Here is an 18,036-nt window from a genome sequence, read left to right as displayed (position 1 = left end):
AAGCAAAAACTTAGGCTCAACCGATGCTAACCGATAATTGTTGAAGAAGAAAGGTGGGATGCCTACCGGGGCATCCCCAAGCTTAAGACTTCTTGAAATATTATCTTAGGATGCCTTGGGCATCCCCAAGCTTGAGCTTTTGTGTCTCCTTAATTCCTTTTATATCACAGTTTCCCTAAATCTTACAAACTTCATCCACACAAAACTCAACAAGAACTCGTGAGATAAGTTAGTATAAATCAATGCAAAAACCTTACCATTCTCTACTGTAGCAAATCACTAAAATTATTATTCAACATTGCATACTAAATGCCTCTGCATATTTAGTACTGTCGGCATTCTGGGAGCGGGGGTTCCCAGACTTGCCTGCCTGCGGCCCACGGCGTGGCTGTGCTAGCAGGCCTGTACGGCCCATCTTCATCAACAAGGCACTCAAGACCCTCGCGAGGGGCCAAGCCTCGCGAGGCGGATGACGCAAGACCTCCTTAGGAGCGGCCTCGCCAGGCAGGCTCGCGAGGGGTGGACGGATCAAGGCAAGGCAAACCTCGCGAGGTTCTCGTGACGTGAGCCATGACGATCGAGACCAGGCGGGCGCCAGCGCGCGCAGTGTCCTTGTTTCCTCTTTGGTGCTAAGGAAGCAAGCGCAGGCGCGGAGTACCAAGGCATCAAGCAAAGGTTTCCATAACAGTGCAACGAGACCAAGACCAGCAGGACGGCAAGACGGAGGTCACCATGGAGCCCAAGGCGGCGTCACCACCAGAGCCATTTGCAGGCGAATACCGCTTTTGTCAGGATAAGCTCTACTAGTTGTCCCCTTTCAAATTGGCCGTTGTTGGCTCCCTTCCCGCTCAATATTTGGGGACAGAACTAGGGCCTATATAAGTAGAACTAGCCACCACCGTAGGGGCAACTCGAACTCATTCAGAGGCATCTCATCTCATCTTGAGTGATCCTCACACGCACAAGTTCGCCAAGCACAAGAACACCTCAACCTCAGGAGGCTGTTCTTCCCCTTGTACTGTTCATCTTCAGCCCGAGAGGCAATCCACCACCACCACACTGGAGTAGGGTATTACACCACAACGGTGGCCCGAACCAGTATAAATCCTGTGTCTCTTGTGTTGTGATTTTGCTGAGTTCATTCTTGAGATCTTAGCTAGTTAGGACGTGGATCGGTAGGGAGGAAATCTTCGCGCGCACCCCAGTGTTCGAACCTTGAGGGTTTTGCCGGAACCCGTGATCCGACATTTGGCGCGCCAGGTAGGGGTGCGCCGAATCCTCCTTTCCGTCTCTCCGCGTCCAGTTGCTCTGTCGTCTCCATGGCGGACGCTCACCGTGCTCGTGCTGAGCGCCGGGCTGCCTTCGCCACCCGCGCCGCTCAGACGGCTCCCGTCGGTGGGCCACCTAGTCGTTCTCCGTCTCCTGCCACCAACGCTGCCATCAACCCAACGGGGAACGAGCAGCAAGCATCCTCGTTGCACACCTCGGTGCGGCGGGGCGGCCGCACCGCCACTCCATCGTTGACCCCGGCCGGTTCCTCGTCCCATGCACATCGCGCTCCCATGGACGCGCGGGCCGCGCTCCTCATGGCGCACGAGCTCCTGCGCTACCGCCCAGTCGACGACCTCTACGAGGACTGGCTCGACCGCATCGCCGAGCTTGTTCGCGCCACAGGGGGCTCCCCTGCGCCATCACTCTCTCCGCCTCGCCCTCCACCAGCTACGGGCGACGTAGCCCACGAAGCACCTCCGCCACCTCTGCCCCAAGACGGCGCCTTGGCGCCAAGGCGCGTGGCTCCATGGCACGACCCACCCCATCCGGCGCCTGCGCGTGAAGAAAGAAGTTGTCAAGAAGTCCCTCGACCGCAAGAGAACGCTCCGTCACTCCTCGCACCGCCACGCCAGGATCGTTTGCTGCGGCAAGGCCCCGCGCCGCTTGCCGTAGCGGCGCGCGGGCACCAAGACCAAGCTCCACCTCCAAGGCGGGCCCCGGTGACCATGGCCGGCTGCCGCGCCTTCACCCCCGAGCTGCGTAGCGTCGCCTGGCCGGGCAAGTTCAAGCCAAATCTGCCTCCTCGCTACGACGGCACCCCCGACCCCGCGGAGTTCTTGCAACTCTACGAGCTGAGCATCGAGGCGGCCAACGGCGACGAGAAAGTCATGGCGAACGGGTTCCCCATGGCTCTCAAGGATGGCGCCCGCTCCTGGCTCCTGAACCTGCCCCCAGGCTCGATCTCCTCCTGGGACGAGATGCGCAACTGTTTCGTTGCCAACTTCCAGGGCACTCGTGACCGCCCGCCGGCCGCGGGTGACCTGCACCGTGTCAAGCAACAACCAGGAGAGACCCTCCAGAAGTACATCTAGGGCTTCAACAACGTCCGCCTCAAGATCCCCAAGGTGACGGATGAGGCCATCATCTCCGCGTTCTCTGATGGCGTCCGCGACGTCAAGATGAAGGAGGAGCTCGCTATCCACGAGGAGTTGTGCACGTCTCTGGAGTTGTTCAACCTGGCGACCAAGTGCGCAAGAGCTGAGGAGGGGCGCCTCTCCCTCCTCGAGCTCCCAGCTGCGGACCCAGAGGAAAAGAAAGCCAAGGCCAAGGACGTGAAGCGCAAGGGAGCAGCCGTGCTCGCGGCGGAACCAGACACCAAGCGCGGCAGAGACCAGCCTGAGTCATCCAAGGGCAGCCGACTGTTCTGCGCCTTCCATAACCTGCATACCCACAACACCAGCGAGTGTCAAGAGCTCAGAGCCATTCGAGAAGGGCGCTTCGGTCGACGCCCCGAGAGCAGCGACCGGGGCTATGGCTGAGGAGGAGGACGTGGTGGCGGACGCTGGGACGACCGTGGCCGGCGCCAGGAGTGGCACGACCGGCCTCATGAGGACCGTTGGCAGGATCAGCCTCGCGAGGGCGCCTGGGGGACTAGCCTCTTGAGGATCGTCCTCAAGGCAACGCTGGCCTCCCTCCACTACCGCCACCGCCAAGAAGGAATGACAACCACCATCAAGATGAGGGGGCTGGGGGTTTCCAGGAGCCGCGTGCTATCGCCTGCATCTTGGGCGGAGCTCAGGCCCCAGCCTCGCAGCGTATCTTCAAACAGTTTGCTCGTGAAGTGAATACAGTCCTCCCCAAGCTCGAGGCCACACGCCCGCTCAGGTGGTCCAAGTGCGCCATCACCTTCAGTTCGGTAGATCAACTCAAGTGCGCGGCTACCGCAGGCGCCCTCCCAATGCTTTGTTCACCAGTCATCAGCAACGTGCAAGTTACCAAGACCCTCATCGACGGCGGCGCAGGGCTCAACGTCCTGTCCGTCGACACGTTCGACAACCTCCAAGTGCCATATGACCAGCTTCAGCCTACCAAGCCTTTCTCAGGAGTGACCGACGGTTCCACCACACCGATAGGGCAGGTTCGCCTCCCTGTCACCTTCGGAGAACGCAACAACTACCGCACCGAGCTCATCGACTTCGGCGTCGCCTACATCTGCCTGCCGTATAATGCAATCCTCGGGTACCCCGCCCTGGCCAAGTTCATGGCGGTGACCCATCACGGCTACAATGTCCTCAAGATGCCAGGAAGCGGAGGAATCATCATGGTCCCGTGCAAAGAAAGAGATGCGGTGTGCTCCCTCGAGCGTGCCTTCCAAGCTGCAGCAATCGACGACCCCGACAGCAAGGGCGAGCGCCCTACTGAGGCCACCCCCAAGAAGAAGAAGAAGAAGAAGAAGAAGAAGCACCGCGCGGGATCTCAGGCAAGCGGTACCTCGTCAGGATCGGCGCCCTCACGTGGGGCACCTCCCTCCATCGCATGGGAAAGCGCGCCCGGCGACCTTCTCGGGCAGGGCTCGGGGGCTCTCTTCTGGAGGGCCTCAGACCTTGCCAACATCACGAGGGAGGCGTTTGGGCACCACTTGGAGGCGTGCTTCACGGCACGTTTCCCTCAGGAGGACACAGGGCGAGGAGCGCCCATCGCTCAGGAGTTCATCACCAAGACCACTCAGGAACTGCAAGATGCAAGGGCCATGCGCGGCAACCGCCGCTCACCAGGCGCAGCTCCCCATCCAGGCGAGGATGCCAGGCTGCACGTCTGCATCGACGTCCCAGGGCTCAACAGGGCCGCATCTCAGGAGCCCTTCTGGCCTTCGCGCGTGGGCCGCTGCGAGGGTCCACCACACAGCTACGTTTGCATGCCTTTTTGCCTGCCGAGCGTGGCAACCGCCTATCAGCGCAACCTGCGGAGCATCCTGGCGGCTCAGGAGGCCAGGAACCATGCTGTGCTGACGGAGATGGAGACGGTCCTCAAGGAACAACCTGGACCCCCAGAGCCTCCCGAGGCTCAGGGCCCCGGTAGCTCATGAGGAGCAACCCCTTCGCCGCATACCTTCAGCTGCCCCTCCTTCGTCAACAGAACCAGGTGACATTTTCCAAGTTCATTTAGCTGGGAGCGCTCCTCGGGCTGCATCATTCCCAGGCCGCGTGGGTCCGTCCCTGTGGCATGTATCCCTTTTTATGTCTTTAGCTTACTTTGTTGGGGGCGCCCCTCTGGCTACATCATCCCCAAGCCGCTCGTGCCTGACCAAGTGGCAGGTACCTTTCCTGCATTTACTTAAGCCTACTGCTTCCATGCTTAACCTGCCTATGATTACTACTTCTTCGATCGTCACCCACCACGGGGGCTACTCACGCTGGCATGGCGCTGGTGCACGGGTCCGTCCCTGCCACGTCGACAAACCTGAGCGGTCGAGCCCTGGCTCGCTGCACGCCCCGCGCACGTCACCTCACCAGGCCCTCAGTGTCTTCATTTCCTCGCGGAGCAACCAGTGGCAAGCTGGTAACCATAATGGCAGACCGTGTTCCTCCTTGTGCTGGCTTGCAGGAATCTCATGAGGGTAGCAGCAGGTGGCACCGCGAGCTCCCACTTCTTCCATGTAATCCGCTTGCGCGTTAAAAGGGGGGCTCTTACTGGCTCTCCAGCCCTCACCCCCTGGCCTTGACCACGGCACGCGACCTGGCATACCAGCGGCGGCTGAGCTCGCTCGAGGGTTGGGACCTGAGGACGTAGAGCATGAAGGAGAGCGTGGGAGAGGGGGAGACTCGTATGGGCCAGACCTAGCTATGCTACGGACGCCTGCACAAAAACCTGGCGCATCACGAGGAATCAACCCCGAATCATCAAGATAAGTCCCGCGCTCAGACCAGCTAATTGTTGGAGCCTAGGAGTCGAGCTCGCCGCAGTCCTGTTACGGCAATGCCGCCTCCCTTTCTTGCTTTACCACGGTCGCTTGAGCGCTAAAGGGGACCCCCTGAGCATCACGCCTCAGGAGCTCTTACTGGACCTCGGGCCGCTCACCTCCTGGCCTTGACCACGGCACGCGACCTGGAATACCAGCGACGGCTGTAGCTTGCCTGGGGACCGGGACCTATCAGCGTAGAGCAACAAGACGTCGCGAGGTTGGAAAGGGGAGACCAAGCCTAAACAGGACTTGTGTTCACAGGTTTCCATAATCAGGATAATATCAACAAAAGACATTACAGATCCTTTACACGCCCCCACGGGGTACTTCTTGATTCCTCACAGGGTACAAAAGACGAGAACCTAGGAGAATCCTATCTACACGCCCTCGCGGCTGACGCCATCATCAACAGTGGGCCACGGGAGGCCAGCGCCAACCCCATCCAGATCAGCGACGGCGGCGGCCGGACGTCGCGGCCCTGCTCCGGGCGCGGCGAGAGCTCGGGGGCACGTAGCTGTCGTCGCTCGTCTCCGGAGTCTCATAGAGCTCAGGAAAACCACTGGACTCCCAAGAGTCGCTGCTGCTGGAGTAGCCGCGAGCGGAGCGCGCATCATCCTGGCGCTCCCCTCTAGGGCAACACTCCAAGCGGCGGCCCTCCGCGTCGAAGACCTTGCAGAACAGCGTGGAAGCGCCATCATACTCGAAGTGGATCGCGAGGGCGCCCTCTGCACGGCAAACCCGCGCGACCTCGCCCCAGCCGCGGGTCATGAAGATCTTGCCGGGGGAGACCGCTTCGACCTCTGCTCCGGTCGCCGGATCGTCGCAGTCAGCATGCTGCAACCAGAGCTCGAGGGGTCCCCTCGGTGGCATCACGTCGGAGAAGAACCGCGGGAAGCGGATCCAAGAGCTTGGGGGCATCGCCGCCCACAACACAAGCTCGTGTGAGGAGTCCGCGGCGTGGACTCCAGGAGCGACAGCGCTCGTCGCCGCGGCACGCCGACCTTGGCCATGGCGCGCGCGCCGGCACTCGTCACCCCTTCCTCCTGAGCCCCCGGCTCGGGCATACAGGGGTAATTGATACCCAGGAGGAGGCCGCTCGCACCAAGGCCTCGTCACCACCTGCATCGCCGCTGCGTCGTGGCGGTGAACTGACCTCTTCTTCGGCAGGAGAACCGCCTGCACGTCGAGGGGAGTCTTTCCCTTCTCCACAGCAGAAAACCTTCGGATGGGCGCCATTGCTACTGGCAGAGGATCAAGGAGGAAGAAGCAAATATGATGGGTAGAAATGGCGACGGGGGTTCTGCTCCCCTCCTCATTTATAGCAGGAGAAGGCCAACCAGCGCCCCCCACGATCACAGGTAATGATGGTTTTCCTTGCATGTCGTAGGGACTTGTCAAGTCGGGTAGTTGCCGAGGCAGCGTGGGGAAGCGGAGACGCCTACGTCCAATCAATCGCCACGCGTTGACCAAGGCCGCAGGCTTTTGGGGCCCGCGGCGCTCCGCGCTTGACCTTTGGGTTCGCCTCGAAGCCAAGCCCGAGTGCGCCTTGGGCCCGGGGGCTACTGTCGGCGTTCTGGGAACGGGGGTCCCCAGACTTGCCTGCCTGCGGCCCATGGCGTGGCTGTGCTAGCAGGCATGTACGACCCATCTTCATCAACAAGGAACCCAAGACCCTCGCGAAGGGCCAAGCCTCGCGAGGCAACGCAAGACCTCCTCAAGAGCGGCCTCGCCAGGCAGGCTTGCGAGGGGTGGAGAGATCAAGGCAAGGCAAACCTCGCGAGGTTCTCATAACGTGAGCCATGACGATCAAGACTAGGTGGGCGCTAGGTGGGCGCCAGCGCGCGCAGTGTCCTTGTTTCCTCTTTGGTGCTAAGGAAGCAAGCGCAGGCGCGGAGTACCGAGGCATCAAGCAAAGGTTTCCATAATAGTGCAACAAGACCAAGACCAGCAGGACGGCAAGACGGAGGTCACCATGGAGCCCAAGGCGGCGTCACCACCAGAGCCTTTTGCAGGCGAAGACCGATTTTGTCAGGATAAGCTGTACTAGTTGTCCCCTTTCAAATTGGCCGTTGTTGGCTCCCTTCCCGCTCAATACTTGGGGAGAGGACCAGGGCCTATATAAGTAGAACTAGCCACCACCGTAGGGGCAACTCGAACACATTCAGGGGCATCTCATCTCATCTTGAGTGATCCTCACACGCACAAGTTCGCCAAGCACAAGAACACCTCAACCTCAGGAGGCTGCTCTTCCCCTTGTACTATTCATCTTCAGCCCGAGAGGCAATCCACCACCACCACACTGGAGTAGGGTATTACACCACAACGGTGGCCCGAACCAGTATAAATCCTGTGTCTCTTGTGTTGTGAGTTCGCTGAGTTCGTTCTTGAGATCTTAGCTAGTTAGGACGTGGATCGGTAGGGAGGAAATCTTCGCGCGCACCCCAGTGTTCAAACCTTGAGGGTTTTGCCGGAACCCGTGATCGGACAAGTACTACTATCCTCAAATAGAATCATTAAACAAGCAAACATATGCAAACAATGCAAACATAACAGCAATCTGCCAAAACAGTAAAGTCTGTAAAGAACGCAAGAGTATCAATACTTCTCTAACTCCAAATATTATGAAAATCCGCCACACTGTAGAAAATTTATCAGAGCTTATTTTGCAAAAAGTTTCAACATTTTATCACATTTTGACTTTTCTAGGTAATGTTTGCAACAGCAGTAAACTTTCTGTTTTCAAACAGCAACATGTAGACTTGTAAAATAAGCATAGTAAAGGCTATCAATGCCACTTTTATTGAAATAAAAGATGCAAAACATTAATCTAAATAACAGCAAGCAAATACAAATAAAATAAAATGACGCTCCAAGCAAAACACATATCATGTGACGAATGAAAACATAGCTCCAAGTGAGGTTACCGATAATGATGGAGATGAAAGAGGGGATACCCCGGTGCTTAGTTGCTTGGAGCTTCCTTGAATATCACCTTGGGGTGCCTTGGGAATCCCCAATATTATGGTCTTTTCACTCCTTATTCTCCTCATATCGACATCTCACCCAAAACTTAAAAACTTCAATCACACAAAATTTAACGAAACTTTGTGAGATAGGTTAGTATGATAAAGAGCAAACTATTTCACTTTTGGTACTGTCAAAGACAAGATTCATAATTGTTCTCACACAATGCCTACTTTAGCATATCATTTCCACAATTTCTATTGAGCAATATAAGCCATGGAAACTATAAAACAAGCAAACTATGCATTGAAAACAGAATCTGTCAAAGACAGAACAGTCTGTAACTCCAAGTGAGGTTACCGATAATGATGGAGATGAAAGAGGGGATACCCCGGAGCTTAGTTGCTTGGAGCTTCCTTGAATATCACCTTGGGGTGCCTTGGGAATCCCCAATATTATGGTCTTGTCACTCCTTATTCTCCTCATATCGACATCTCACCCAAAACTTAAAAACTTCAATCACACAAAATTTAACGAAACTTTGTGAGATAGGTTAGTATGATAAAGAGCAAACTATTTCACTTTTGGTACTGTCAAAGACAAGATTCATAATTTTTCTCACACAATGCCTACTTTAGCATATCATTTCCACAATTTCTATTGAGCAATATAAGCCATGGAAACTATAAAACAAGCAAACTATGCATTGAAAACAGAATCTGTCAAAGACAGAACAGTCTGTAATGATTTGGATAACTACCATACTTATCCTACTCCAAAAATTATGAAAAAATAATTAACACGTGATCAATTTGTATGTAAATATTATTCAAAAAGAATCAACTCAAAATCACTCTTTTGTTAAAAATCAGAATTATTTTCGTGAGCGCAAAAGTTTCTGTTTTTCGGCAAGATCAAATCAAGTATCACCCAACATGATCCCAAAGGCTTTACTTGGCACTTTATTGAAACAAAAGCAATAAAACATGATCAATAAAGTAGCTTAATCATGTGAACACACAAAAATAGTAGGTAAAAGTGTTGGGTTTTCTCCCAACAAGCGCTTTTCTTTAATGCCTTTTAGCTAGGCATGATGATTTCAATGATGCTCGCATAAAATATAAGAATTGAAACATAACTAGAGCATCATGAATCACATGGCAAGCACATTTAAGTCTAAACCACTTCCTATGCATAGGTATTTTGTGAGCAAACAATTTATGGGAGCAAGAATCAACTAGCATAGGAAGGCAAAACATGCATAACTTTGAAAACTTCAACACATAGAGAGGAAACTTGATATTATTGAGATATGTAGATGCATATGTTCCACTCTCATAATAATTTTCAGTAGCATCATGAATGAATTCAACAATATAAATATCACATAAAGCATTATTTTCATGACCCACAAGCATATAAATTTTACTAGTCTCCACATAAGCAAATTTATTCTCATGAATAGTAGTGCGAGCAAACTCAACAAAGTAACTATCATGGGATTGGAAATTAAAATCATGATGACAAGTTTCATGGTTATTATTATTCTTTATAGCATACATGTCATCACCATAATCATCATAGATAGCAACTTTGTTCTCCTAATAATCAATTGAAACCTCTTCCGAAATAGTGGATTCATCACTAAATAAAGTCATGACCTCTACAAATCCACTTTCATAATTATTACAATAATATTCAACACCCTCCAAAATAGTGGGATCATTATTACCTAGAGTTGACATTCTTCCAAACCCATTTTCATCAATATAATCATCATAAATAGGAGGCGTGCTTTCATCATAATAAATTTTCTCATCAAAACTTGGGGGATTAAAAATATCATCTTCATCAAATATAGCATCCCCAAGCTTGTAGCTTTGCATATCATTAGCATCATGGATATTCAAAGAATTCAAACTAACAACATTGCAATCATGCTCATCATTCAAATTTTTTGTGCCAAGCATTTTATTGACTTCGTCTTCTAACAAATGAGCACAATTTTCCAAACCATCATTTTCAAGAAAGATATTATAAAGATGATCAATAATATGATGCAACCTCAATTCCATTTTTTTGTAGTTTTCTTTTATAAACCAAACTAGTGATAAAACAAGAAACTAAAAAGATTCAATTGCAAGATCTAAAGATATACCTTCAAGCACTCACCTCCCCGGCAACGGAGCCAGAAAAGAGCTTGATGTCTACTACGCAACTTTATTCTTGTAGACTCGTGTTGGGCCTCCAAGCGCAGAGTTTTGTAGGACAGTAGCAATTTTCCCTCAAGTGGATGACCTAAGATTTATCAATCCGTGGGAGGCGTAGGATGAAGATGGTCTCTCTCAAACAACCCTGCAACCAAATACAAGAAATCTCTTGTATCCCCAACACACCCAATACAATGGCAAATTGTATAGGTGCACTAGTTCGGCGAAGAGATGGTGATAAAAGTGTAATATGGATGGTAGAAATATATTTTTATAATCTGAATAAATAAAAACAGCAAGGTAGCAAATAGTAAACAGGCACAAAAACGGTATTGCAATGCTTGAAAATGAGGCCTAGGGTACGTACTTTCGCTAGTGCAATCTCTCAACAGTGCTAATATAATTGGATCATATAACCACCCCTCAAAGTGCGATGAAGAATCACTCCAAAGTTCCTATCAAGCGGAGAACATAAGAATAAATTGTTTGTAGGGTACGAAGCCACCTCGAAGCTATTCTTTCCGTTCGATCTATTCAAGAGTTCATACTAAAATAACAAAAGGCTATTTTTTCCTTTCGATCTATCCTAGAGTTCGTACTAAAATAACACCAAAGCAAATTCATATTCATAATACTCAATCCAACACAAAGAACTTCAAAGAGTGCCCCAAGATTTCTACCGGAGAAACAAAGACAAGAACATGCATCAACCCCTATGCATAGATTACCCCAATGTCACCTCGGGAATCCGCGAGTTGAGTGCCAAAACATATATCAAGTGAATCAATACAATACCCCATTGTCACCACGAGTATTCAATTGCAAGACATATATCAAGTGTTCTCAAATCCATAAAAGTATTCAATCCGATAACAACGAAATCTCAAAGGGAAAAACTCAATTCATCACAACAAGATAGAGAGGGGAAAACACCATATGATCCGACTATATTAACAAAGCCCGTGATACATCAAGATCGTGACATCTCAAGAACACGAGAGAGAGAGAGAGAGATTAAACACATCGCTACTGGTACAAACCCTCACCTCCGAGGGTGGACTACTCCCTCCTCATCGTGGTGGCCGCCGGGATGATGAAGATGGCCACCGGAGATGATTCCCCCTCCGGCAGGGTGCCGGAACGGGTCTAGATTGGCTTTCGGTGGCTACAGAGGCCTGCGGCGGCGGAACTTCTAATCTAGGTTAACCCTGATGGGTTTCGCAATATTTGGGAATTTATAGTGCAAAGAAGGGGTACGGGAGGCCACCGAGGTGAGCACAACCCACCAGGGCGCAGCTCTGGCCCATTGGGTTCCTTCTGGTCCAAAAACATTCTCCAAAAAGTTTCATGGTGTTTGGACTCCATTTGATATTGATATCCTGCGATGTAAAAAACAAGCAAAAAATAGCAACTGGCACTGGGCACTGGGTCAATAGGTTAGTGCCAAAAATGATATAAAGTTGCTATAAAATGATTGTAAAACATCCAAGAATGATAAAATAACAGCATGAATACTTCATAAATTATAGATACGTTGGAGACGTATCAGAGATAGAACTACTCATAAGGTATTGCAGTCTGGATTTTATTGGCCTACTCTCTTCAAGGATGCCCGTAAGTTCGTCTTATCTTGTGATGAATGTCAAAGAATAGGTAATATCGGTAAGCATCAAGAAATGCCTATTAATTATTCACTTGCTGTTGAACCATTTAATGTTTGGGCATTTGATTACATGGGACATTTTCCTTCCTATAATAGGTTTACACATATTTTGGTTGCTGTTGATTATGTTACTAAATGGGTAGAAGCTATTCCAACTAGTAGTGCTGAGCACAACACCTCTATTAAAATGCTTAAGGAAGTTATTTTCCCAAGGTTTGGAGTCCCTAGATATTTAATGACTCATGGTGGTTCACACTTCATTCATGATGCTTTCCGCAAAATGCTTGCCAAGTATGATGTTAACCATAAAATTGCGTCACCCTATCATCCTCAGTCTAGTGGTCAAGTTGAACTTAGTAATAGAGAAATAAAATTAATTTTGCAAAAGACTGTTAATAGGTCCAGGAAGAATTGGTCTAAGAAATTAGATGATGCACTTTGTGCTTATAGAACAGCATATAAAAATCCTATGGGTATGGCTCCTTATAAAATGGTTTATGGAAAAGCTTTTCATTTACCTCTTGAGTTAGAACATAAAGCATTTTGGGCAGTTAAAGAACTCAACTATGATTTCAAACTTGCTGGTGAAAGGAGGTTATTTGATATTAGCTCTTTAGATGAATGGAGAACCCAAGCTTATGAAAATGCAAAATTATTTGAAGAAAAATTCAAAAGATGGCATGACAAAAGAATTCAAAAGCGCGAGTTTAAAGTCGGAGAATATGTTCTTTTGTACAACTCTCATTTTAGATTCTTTGCAGGAAAACTCCTCTCAAAATGGGAAGGCCCATATGTCATCGAGGAGGTTTACCGGTCTGGAGCCATCAAAATAAATAATCCCAAAGGTATTAACCTGAAGGTTGTCAATGGGCAACGAATAAAGCCTTATATCTCAGGTACGCCTATTAACGTTGAAAGTAATATTATCCGAACTTTGACACCGGAAGAACACATAAAAGAGTCCTTCCGGAACACTCCAGAATCGTGAAAATAAGGAGGTACGTGATACGGTAAGTGTACGGACTCCAAAAAATCCGCAAAAATATTTTTTATTAGTTTTGGAATATTTAAGAATTTTGGAAATAAAGAAACTTCCAGGAAGCGTCCCCTAGTGGGCGCAAGACACCAGGGCGCGCCAGGCGCGCCCAGGTGGGTTGTGCCCACCTGAGACACCTTCCGTACTCCATTTTTCTTCCGTATACTTTTCCCCCAAGATAAAAAATCTATATATACTTCCCGAACCTGTTAGTAACCGTGTCGTGAAGAAATCCTCTGTTCTCTTTTCTTGCTGTTTTCTGTGCAGTTTTGAAAATATGTCGTCCCAAGACCCCAATGATGAGAGCTATGTCTCACATCTCATTGCTGACCCAAAGACCTATGGGGACCTATCTCCTTATGGTCGAACTACGGATGACGAGGAGGATGCTCACTTGATGAGGGTTGATGATTCAAGCTTGGAGGAGGAGGATGTTCCTTTACCTCAACCTGGGGATATGCACGTAGAGTTCAAGAAGTCCAGTCTCCCTAAGAGAGCTAACCAATCTATTCCTTCTCGTTTTCGGCAGAAAAGCAAAGGAGATTTATGTGACAAGATCTTAAAGCTGGAGTTGGAGGTCGATGATTTAAAAGAGGAAATTGCTCTCCTCAACTATAATATGAAAAAGTTGAAGGCACAATTGTCATCACCACCAGCATCTTCTTCACCACCAAAGGAGAATTGAGTATCGGGTATGGGCACTCCCCTTGGCTTCCATCAAGCTTGGGGGAGGTGCCCCGGTATCGTATCATCCCACTATCTTTTTGCTTTTACTTATTTTAGTTCGATCTTTTGCTTTAGTAGAATAAAATTTTAGTTCGATCATTTCTTGTTTGAGAGTTTGCTTAGTGATCTATCCTTTTAATCGTGTGCAAGTTATATAATAAAGTTTAGTTTGAGTTTCTTGTTTCTTTACTTTCATGTTGCAAATAAAGAAAAGAAAAGAAAGAAAGAAGAGAAAGGAAATAAATAAAAGGAAAGAAATAAATCAATAAGATTATATACTAATCCTATGGTAGGTGATGGCACCACATAAGGAAAAGTAAAAGTAGAAAATTTTATTAGAGATTGACAAACATAGCATTAGTCAATGATGCAACTCATGAAAGAATTAATAAGGGAAGAGAAGATTCACATATAAATGTACTATCCTAGAAATCTTTTGTGATTGTGAGCCCTCATCAAAATATTATATGCTGAAATTGTTGATGTTGGACAAGGAAGACAACTTAATGATTTATGTTTGTTTATATTCACATAAAAGTCATATTGTCATAGATCCTTTAACATGTGATGCTTGCACCCTATCTTTGCTAGCCAAAAATTCCGCACTAAGTAGAGATGCTACTTGTGCATCCAAAAACCCTTAAACCCAAATCTTATTTTCAAGTGTCCACCATACCTACCTAGGGATTGAGCAAGATCCCTCAAGTAAGTTGTCATCGGTGCAAAAAGGCAATAAGAATTACTTCTAAAAGTGTGAGATCATTTAGTGTAAGAGAAAATTGAGCGTTGCCCGAACTTGTGATGATGAAGAATAAAAGCGACAGACTGCATAATAAAGGTCGCTATCACAAGGGGCAATTTAACATGACGTTCTTTTGCACTAAGGGGTTGAGCATTCAAACAAATAAGCGCATGGCAACCTCTGCTTCCCTCTGCGAAGAGTCAAAGTTTTATGTATTTACCTTTATGCAAAGAGTCAAAGTTTTCCTTCTATTCCTTTTTATTTTTCTCCTTTTGCAAGCATCATGTGGTGAGGAAAGATCTAGGCACATATGTCCAGTTGAATATAGATAGCATGAGTTATTATTGTTGACACCACCCTTGAGGTGAATATGTTGGGAGGCGAAATTATAAGCCCCTATCTTTCTATGTGTCCGGTTGAAACGTTTTGCTCATGGGTACGAGGTGAGTGTTAGCAATCATAGATGACTATATGATGGTTGAGTATGTGGACTTGCCTAAAGGCTCCGACACGTGACCCTTCCTGAAAAGATGATGAAGTGTAGTTGCAAAGTTGGCTAGGAACATAGTTTGTAGGTTTCTAAAAGAGTTTTTGCTTTATACTTCGATTGTGTGATGAACTATTACTTATTCATGAGAAGTATATGATAAAAGTTCTATGATAAAAGTCGTATGTTTAATTTTGCTGCTGTGATAATAATCATCATGATGCTTCTATGTCCGTATTTTGTTTTTTGTCGACACCTCTCTATCAAAGTATGTGGACATGTTTTTTGATTTCGGTTTTCACTTGAGGACAAGCGAGGTCTAAGCTTGGGGGACTTGATACGTCCATTTTGCATCATGTTTTCTTACTGTTATTTATAATGTTTTTATCCATAATAATGCCTTTTGGAGTATTCTAATGCCTTTTCTCTCATCATTTGCAAGGCACACACCAAGAGGGAGAATTCCGGCAGCTGGAAATCTGGACCTAAAAAAGCTACGTCAGGCCACCTATTCTGCACAACTCCAAATGATCTGAAACTTCACGAGGATTTTTTATGGAATATATAAGAATTACTGGAGCCAATAACTACTAGAGGGGCCCACCAGATGGGCATAACCCACCTGGGCGCGCCAGGGCCCCCAGGCGCGCCCTGGTGGGTTGTGCCCTCCTCGGCCCACCTCCGGTGCCCATCTTCTGGTATATAGGTTATTTTCACCTAGAAAAAATAAGGAGAAGACTTTCGGGATGAAGCGCCGCCGTCTCGAAGCGGAACTTGGGTAGGAGCACTTTTGCCCTCTGGCGAAGCGATTCCGCCGGGGGAACTTCCCTCCCGGAGGGGGAAATCATCGTCCTCATCTTCACCAACAACTCTCCCATCTTGGGGAGAGCAATCTCCATCAACATCTTCAACAACACCATCTCATCTCAAACCCCAGTTCATCTCATGTGTTCAATCTTGTTACCAGAACTATAGATTGGTGCTTGTGGGTGACTAGTAGTGTTGATTGCATCTTGTAGTTGATTACTATATGGTTTATTTGGTGGAAGATTATATGTTCAGATCCAATATGCTATTTAATACCCCTCTGATCATGAGCATGTTTATCATTTGTGAGTAGTTACTTTTGTTCTTGAGGTCACGGGAGAAATCATGTTGCAAGTAATCATGTGAACTTGATATGTATTCGATATTTTGATAGTATGTATGTTGTGATTCCCTTGGTGGTGTCATGTGAACGTCGAATACATGACACTTCACCATATTTGGGCCTAAGGGAATGCATTGTGGAGTAGCAATTAGATGGTGGGTTGCGAGAGTGATAGAAACTTAAACCCCAGTTTATGCGCTATTTCGTAAGGGACCGATTGGATCCAAAAGTTTAATGCTATGGTTAGAATTTATTCTTAATACTTTTCTCATAGTTGCGGATGCTTGCGGGATGGTTAATCATAAGTAGGAGGTTTGTTCAGGTAAGAACAGCACCTAAGCACCGGTCCACCCACATATAAAATTATCGAAGTAGCAAACACAAATTGAACCAACATGATGGAAGTGACTAGATGAAATTTCCGTGTACCCTCAAGAACGCTTTGCTTATCATAAGAGACCGTTTTGGCCTGTCCTTTGCCTCAAAAGGATTGGGCTACCTTGCTGCACTTTTTCTACTAATATCGTTACTTGCTCGTTACAAATTATCTTGCTATCAAACTACTTTGTTACTTACAATTTCAGCACTTGCAGACATTACCTTACTGAAAACTCCTTGTCAGTTCCTTCTGCTCCTCGTTGGGTTCGACACTCTTACTTATCGAAAATTGCTAAAATTGATCCCCTATACTTGTGGGTCATCACTATGTTTTGTTCATTTTGTTCAGATGACTATTTAGAAAAAAGGACCCGGCTAACTTCCGACTAGTCGGACGATTGAGACAGATCTGAACACCCATTTCTCTTTCTTAATTGCTAATTATACATCTATATCTTCTTTTTTCTTAATTACTAATCTCTTTCGGGATCGATGAAGGGCATGTACGTGTTGATTCTACTTTCATGCATGCATGCAAACTACAAGATAAAACAGATGATGTCAAAAAAAGATTCTTTCTATTTTAAAACTTTAAAATGTTTTGTAGCTCAAACTATTGATCTGATTGAAAAACTATTTTCATATAAAATGTTCGTCGCGACGAGATTTTCAAAACTAGATTCCATGTTGATTTTTTTCGCGTAAAAAGTTACTAGGTCTCGACTACGTAAGTTATTATGTCTTTAACATGTAAGTTACCAAGCTGTCACAGAAATTATCGGACATGAAAAATGGTTTTCCAACCTTTCTCCTCACGTGCACGTGCACATGCATGCATGCCCTAGATGATAAAAAACCGTTGATGTTATTCTAGATTCTCCGTATTTCAAAGCTTCAGAATGTTTTGTACCTCAAACTATCACTCTGATATAAAACTATTTTCACATAAAAGATTCGTCGTGATGATATCTTCAAAATTAGATCCGACGTTGGTATGTTCCGACGGCATTTTTTTGGTAAAAAGTTATCACGGATGTGATACACAAGTTATCATGCCAGTTGAGCATAAGTCATCACGTTGTTTACACAGAAATTACAGAGGCATATGAAATGGTTTCTTCGACCTTATCCCTACATGCAAATTCACGCATGCCCTAGAGGATGCAAAATGCTAATGTTAGGAAGGATTCCACCAAATTTCAAAAAACAAATTGAATATGTTTTTGTTGGAGAACGCAGTAATTTCAAAAAAAAACTACGCACACGCAAGATCCATCTAGGTGATGCATAGCAACGAGCGGGAGAGTGTGTCCACGTACCCTCGTAGACCGAAAGCGGAAGCGTTAAGTAACGCGGTTGATGTAGTCGAACGTCTTCGCGATACAACCGATCAAGTATCGAACACACGGCACATCCGCGATCTGCACATGTTCAGCTCGGTGACGTC

The sequence above is a fragment of the Triticum aestivum genome, chromosome 5D (assembly GCF_018294505.1).
Source record: "Triticum aestivum cultivar Chinese Spring chromosome 5D, IWGSC CS RefSeq v2.1, whole genome shotgun sequence".
Lineage (NCBI taxonomy): Eukaryota > Viridiplantae > Streptophyta > Magnoliopsida > Poales > Poaceae > Triticum > Triticum aestivum.
The sequence above is the reverse complement of the archived record's forward strand: the minus strand, read 5'-3'. Positions refer to the sequence as shown.